A 7304-nucleotide genomic window follows, 5' to 3' on the forward strand; every position below is an offset into this window, starting at 1 on the left:
CCACTTCAAACATATATTGTGGGGGAAAACATCAATTTTAGCCACTGCAAACTCACTTCACGACGTGCAATTTAAAGCCAGCACTCACATTCGGGTTTCTGTCCGAAGGGAAGGGGGAGGGCGCAATCCTCACTGCCACTGAGGATGTTCTGAGATGTTTTTCTTCACAGTCACAGGCAGAGTTCACATCACCATTTATAGAGGAGGGAGAGGTAAGAGATCGGTAATGAATCAATACAATCCACTCAGTGATATTTATGATCGTGATCCAAACACTCCAAACCACATCCAATTCAGTGTCAAACGTGTGCAATTACAAGACTCAGTTCTCAGTTACTCAGCTCCTCTCCAATGCAAACAGGGTAATTCACTCTCCTGCTGTTGTTCTCGAATCCCTCATCAAGCAACACTGTCCTCTTCATTCACCCGTCCTCCAGTAACTATTACCACCCAATAAAACGACTTTTCACAAGGGAGAAAAACCACACGCACCACCTCTCTCTCTTGCTTTTTATCCTCTCCACTGTTGATGAGGCCTCACGCAAACTCTGAGTAAATCCCCCACACCTGTTGCCAATCCATCATTTGGGGTTGTCACAGCAACAAACGCACACACAGGCCTGGGAACAGGGTTACACTCAAAGCGTTCCCCCGGGAACACTGCTTCAGCGGGAATAAGTTCCACATGCCCTTTGTCACACTGTGACATACCCCCCCGCCAAACCGTTCTAGTCCCGAGAACGGTCTCCAGACACCCAGTCTCCAAACCTAGCTGGAGGCTGACCTCGATTCTCACGCTGGGACCGTCGAGGTGGGGAAATGGGTGCTTCAGGTCGTAGCCCTAGGCCCAGGCCTCCTGGAATCACCGCCCATCCTACCAGCGGGGGCATCCCGGACGTTTCAACCGGTGGATTCTCTACAACACGTTTTGGGTAGTTTGGGCAAGGGCGGATCAAATTTCGATGTAACACCCGTTCGGGGCCCACCTTTCCTTCTGGCCGCAACGCATATACGGGTTGGTCTGGGTGTGGCTGTCGCAAAACGACAAACGGCTGAGCCTCCCACCGGTCACTCAATTTTCCCTTCCCTTGTCGGCGATTATCCCGCACCAGCACCCTCTCCCCTGGTAGTAACGGTGCCTCTCGAGCCGTCCGGTCATACAACCTCTTGTTCTTCAACGCTGCTCGGTTAATCCGGCCCGAGACTCGTTCGTATGCCGACTGGAGGCGTTGATGATGTCCCGTCACCCAATCTGTCAAACTACCTCCCTCTTCCCCTGCAGTGGTCCCCAGAAGCATATCCATCGGAAGTCTCACATGTCTGCCGAACATCAGGTAGGTGGGGGCGTAACCAGTGGTACTGTGTACACTGTTGTTATAGGCCTGTACCATCGCCGGGAGTCTGTCGACCCAATGGCCTTGCTGTTCCTCCTCTAAGGTTCCTAATAAACTCAGCAAGGTCTGATTAAACCTCTCACACCCCCCGTTCCCTTGGGGGTGATAGGGAGTCGTATGGGTCTTCTTGCATCCGTACAGTTGGCACAGCTCATGGATCACCCTGGACTCAAAGTTGGTTCCTTGGTCTGAGTGGAAAATTTCAGGGCATCCAAATGGTTGGATCACATACCTCCAAAGGGCGTTGGCAGTCGTAATGGCGGTTTGGTCCACAGTTGGGATGGCCCAAGCATACTTAGTAAACAGATCGGTTACCACAAGGATGTTCTGGATCCGATCCACTGGCCGTCCCAAAGTCAGATAATCCATGGCCACCATATGTAGCGGTGCCTTGGCCTGCATCGGAACCAGCGGTGCCCGTACGTCCTTCTTGGTCTTAAACAACGTGCAGCGTGGGCACCTCTGAAGGTAAGTCCTCGTGGCACCCTCCATTCCGGGCCAGTAGAAGTGTCGCCTCACCAGTGCCAATGTCCTCTCCTGCCCCTGATGTCCCATCTTGGTGTGATATGCCTCCAATAAAGCCTGACAACGCCCTTCAGGGACCACGATTTGACAGACCTCATCGCCCCGACCTGGGTCCTGGAGGGCCCTACAGAGCACACCTTCCTTCAAATAGAGTCTCCCCCTCTGTCCCAGCAGGCCCCGCACAATCCGAGTCTGAGCCCGGCGTCCCACACCCTCAGGCCAGGCCTTCTGTTCTAGCCACGTTCGAACCAACGCTACATCTCCGTCTTCGCCCTGCCACCGCCTCCATCGCTGTGGGTCCCACCCCCAACAAGGGGGGGGTTCCTCCGATACTTGCCCTGGTGCCTCTACAACTCCCACCATCAGTCCCTAATCGGACCCCGCTTCTGGTGCTGGTACCTGACCTGCCGATCCTTCGCCAGGTAACCTTGATAGTATATCGGCATTAGTGTGTTCTCTTCCTGGCCGGTACTGGAGCTGATAGTCAAAATTGGCCAGTTGTGCCACCCAGCGTTGTTCCACCGCCCCCAGTTTAGCAGTCTGCAAATGAACCAACGGGTTATTGTCCGTGACGACCCGTACCTTGGCTCCCCACAAGTAATCCTTGAACTTTTCACACAACGCCCACTTCACTGCCAGCAACTCAAGCTTAAAAGAACTGTAATTGGCGTCGTTCTTCTCCGTTGGATGTAAACTTCGGCTTGCATAGGCGATTACCTTTTCCTCTCCCTGTTGCTTCTGGGCCAAGACAGCCCCCAAGCCCAGGTGGCTAGCATCGGTATACAGGATGAAGGGTTGTGTGAAGTCAGCGTAGGCTAGGATCGGGGCCTGTAGTAGTTCCTGCTTGAGTTTCTGGAAGGCAGCTTCACAGGCCGGATCCCATTGGATCGAAGGGGACCCTCGGCCACGAACTCGTCCCATACCTCCCAGCAACTGGTTGATCGGCCTAGCGATTTTAGAGAAATCTTTAATGAATCGCCTATAGTAACCCACGAAGCCCAGGAATGAACGAACCTGGCGCACCGTCTTGGGCGCAGCCCACTCCTGCACTGCCACCACCTTCTCGGGATCAACTGAAATCCCCGCTGCACTCACCACATGCCCCAAGAATTTAACCTCTTTGTGGAAGAGCTGGCACTTGTCTGGCTGGAGCTTCAACCCATATCGCTCTAGGGAACGGAAGACTTGCTCTAGGTGCTCGAGATGGGACTTGAAATCTGGGGAGTAGACAATGACGTCGTCTAGATAGACGAGGGTGGAATCCATCAGTTGGTTGCCTAAACAACGCTGCATCAGCCGTTGGAACGTGGCTGGGGCGTTGCAAAGGCCAAACGGCATCCGGTCCCATTCATATAGGCCAAAGGGGGTAGTGAATGCAGTCTTCTCCCGGTCATGCTCGTCCATCTGCACCTGCCAGTAACCGCTGGCCAAGTCAAGGGTGGAATACCAGGTGGCTTGTGTGAGGCTCGTGAGAGAGTCTTCAACTCGAGGCAACGGGAAAGCATCCCTTTTGGTGACTTGATTCAGCCTTCGGTAATCCACACAAAACCTCCAGGAACCAGTTTTCTTTCGAACCAGTACTATCGGGGCAGCCCAAGGGCTACTGTTCTCTCGAATAATCCCCTTGTCAAGCATCCCTCGCAAAAGGGTGCGGACCTCTGAATACAAGGTCGGGGGCACGGGTCGATAGCGCTCTCGGCTGGGTGCAGCATCCCCAGTTGGGATTTGATGTCGCACCACATCCGTGCAGCCGTAATCCTCATCGTGAGTGGAAAACAAGTGCTGCCATTCCATCAAGAACTCTTGGAGTTGTCCCAATTGCTCTTCTCCTAGTCCTTCACCCCGTAAAGACTCCCCCATCAGGTGGGTAGGCAACCCTCCTCCTATCTCTCCCGCCCCCGAACCTGCTCGTGTCAGGGCCACCTCTACCACTGTCGGGCCTACCCGATTGAAGTTGACTTCACCCTGTTCACGAACCTGCTGGGGCCTCACTGAGGTCACCCGGGCCAAACGCTGGTGACGATACAAGTGAACAGGGAAAGGATTCATGTTCCTGACTCGCACTGAGACCCGGCCCCCCTGAACAGTCGCCAATCCTCGAGCAACTTCCACCTTGGGACCATCTTCATGGGGTTCCACCATGACCCAATCTTCCGGACTATAAAGTCGAGGAGGCAACCTGACCCCGACCAAAGCCTCACTCTGAGCTGGAATGGACAAGGCGTAACGGCAGGCTACTCTTCCCGTGCTTTCCCGATCCCCCTGTTGTTCGGCCAGACGTACTCGACGGCAGTCGGCCCTGATGCGGTCCCACTCCTGCCCGGCTGATGTTGCAGCTGTTCGAGCCGGTCTACTTCGGAACAGCTCCTCCCAACAGTCCGAAATGACGTTCATCCCAATCAGGGCACGATGAGACCCCAGGCATGTGTCTCGTACGACCACCACTCCTTTCTGTGGCACCACTACTCCCTGAATCTTTAGATCAGTCACAAGGTATCCCACGTACGGGATGTCAAGACCATTCGCCCCACGTAGCGTCAACCAGGGGGCTTCCGCAGGTGGACGACCTTCGGTGCCAAACAACTCATGGGCCAAGCTTTCGGTGAATAGGGTCACTTGGGAGCCTGTATCCAAGAGGCACTGCACTTTCTGGTCATTGACCTGAACCACCACCACTGGGCAACAGCCCACCAGGCGGCTCCTAGAAGTTGTAGGCAGAGAGGGGTCTGATAAGGGGGTCCCGACCACTTGACCCACAGTGGCCAGAAACTCTAAAAACCCCCTTGCGATGCACGTCGAGCAGGACACTGACGGAAGTAATGTCCCGGCTCTCCACAGCCGTTGCAGATGGGACGCCCACGCTCATCCCACTGGAATCGCGAGCCAGAAGGTCGGGATGGACGGCGGTCGGGAGGACGGTTCCCATCAGAGTAAGCCCGCTCCCGCGGTAAAGAGGACAACTGGAGGCGCTCTCGCCGAAGCTCCTCCATAAAAGATTTAGATAGGTCAGACATTTGTTCCCGCACATCTCTCTTCAACTCTTCCCGGAGGGCCTGCTTCCAGTCAGATGTCGTAGTAGTCGAAGGGGTGCTAACAACATTCGTGGCTAGGCAGCTGGGAGGATCTACATTCTCCATGTGGTCACACTCAAGGGCCAGTGCTTCTTGTCGAAGCTCTTCAAAGGTCAGGTTCGGGGTTCGTCGAAATTGCACCCGCAGACTCTGACGCACAGGGCCTTCCCGCAGCCCCACTAAAAACTGATCTCGTAGTAAAACCTCTTCGCCCCCCAGGCCATGATCCTGTCTCCCTGTAAGTCTAGAAAACTGTTCCCGTAATTGTAGGGTAAATGCCCGAACAGATTGCCGAGGGCCTTGCCGAGAATTGAAAAATTGCGTCCTCAGAACAGCTACCGGGGTGGTGTCTCCATATTGTCCCGTGAGGAAGTCAAAAATGGCCTGGACAGTCGCTCGAGTTGCTGCCGGTGCTGCCTGAACTTCTCTCCTCGCTTCCCCTTCCAAAGAGTTTAAAACAAACTGAACCTGCTGCGGGGCACTCAGACCTTGGAGCCCTGCCAGGTACTCCACCTGTACCTTCCACATCGACAAGCTCATTTCGGATCCCGGGCCTCCATACTTCGGAGCCCACGGAGCCCCCATAAAGATTGGCACGACGGGTTGCCGTGCCCCAAGCACTTCCTCTTCTGCCATCTCGACCTCTGGTCGCTCAACTCGAGGTAGTACCCTGCCGACTACGCCAATCTGTCACAGGTCAGGAGGGCCAAGCTGGACTGCGCCCACCCCTAAACCAGGACCACCTCGAGGAGCGTATCAGAGGGAAGAGTCGGAGACAGGGAATAAATTTAACAAGTTTTATTTTGAAGTAAAAGCAAATTGGGAATCTTAACCTAAACTCTTCTTTGTTACCCTCAGGGCTTGAAGGTAAACAATGCAGCGACCGGGGACTCTCCCGCCCTCTTCCTCTGTGCGGGCCCCGCAATAGATGGACAGATGGGTGGTCAAGTAGGTATTTCACAGGTGGGAATACAATCGGCAAGCCCGCAGTCTGGTAAGTCTCCTCTGGTAATTAAATACTTCCAAACTCCCTTCCCTTCTTCACAGATGCAGAATTTGGGACGGATGGATATCGGTCAGGTCCGTACACGGCAGATACACAGCCTTGAGGTGGGGATGTGTTTGGCAAGTGAGGGGTCCGGTAAGTCTCCTCCGGTAAGTATGTAATTCCAGCCTTCCTTCCTTCTTCCACAGGTACGGAATTTGAGGCGAATGATATCAGTCAAGTACGTATACGGCAGGTGCACGGTCTTACAGTAAGGTGGCTTCTCCTGACACCGTCAGAGTGGATATTCCAGACAAAGCGTGCCCATCTCACGTTCGTGACAAAGGACAGTCACCTCTCTCAGCACAGGTGGGCCACAAGGATGCAACAAACTCTAAGTCAACAGGCTGTGCAGGGTTTCTACTGAAACAGACAGAATGGATGCTTCAGACAAAGTATACAGTTCACATGCGTTGGAAGGAACGAACACTTCTCACAATACGGGTGAATAGCAGGGATACAGCAGACTCGAAGTCAACAGGCTGAATGGGGCTTCCTCATACAGATGAGTAGCAGGGATACAGCAGACTCGAAGTCAACAGGCTGAATGGGGCTTCTTCTGAGACAGACAGAATGGATGTTTCAGGCAAGTATACAGTTCACATGCATTGGAAGGAGCGAACACTTCTCACCATACAGTTGAATGGCAGGGATACAGCAGACTCGAAGTCAACAGGCTGAATGGGGCTTCTTCTGAGACAGACAGAATGGATGTTTCAGGCAAGTATACAGTTCACATGCATTGGAAGGAACGAACACTTCTCTCAATACAGACGAATAGCAGGGATACAGCAGACTCGAAGTCAACAGGCTGAATGGGGCTTCTTCTGAGACAGACAGAATGGATGTTTCAGGCAAGTATACAGTTCACATGCATTGGAAGGAACGAACACTTCTCACAATACAGACGAATAGCAGGGATACAGCAGACTCGAAGTCAACAGGCTGAATGGGGCTTCTTCTGAGACGGACAGAATGGATGTTTCAGGCAAGTATACAGTTCACATGCAGTGGAAGGAACGAACACTTCTCACCATACAGTTGAATGGCAGGGATACAGCAGACTCGAAGTCAACAGGCTGAATATGGGCTTCTTCTGAGACAGACAGAATGGATGTTTCAAGCAAGTATACAGTTCACATGTATTGGAAGGAGCGAACACTTCTCACCATACAGTTGAATGGCAGGGATACAGCAGACTCGAAGTCAACAGGTTGCACAGAGCTTTTCTGAGGCAGATAGTAAATATTTCAACAGGGCATCTCTTCT

Source organism: Carassius auratus, unplaced genomic scaffold (assembly GCF_003368295.1).
Source record: "Carassius auratus strain Wakin unplaced genomic scaffold, ASM336829v1 scaf_tig00021298, whole genome shotgun sequence".
In the NCBI taxonomy this organism is placed as follows: Eukaryota; Metazoa; Chordata; class Actinopteri; order Cypriniformes; family Cyprinidae; genus Carassius; species Carassius auratus.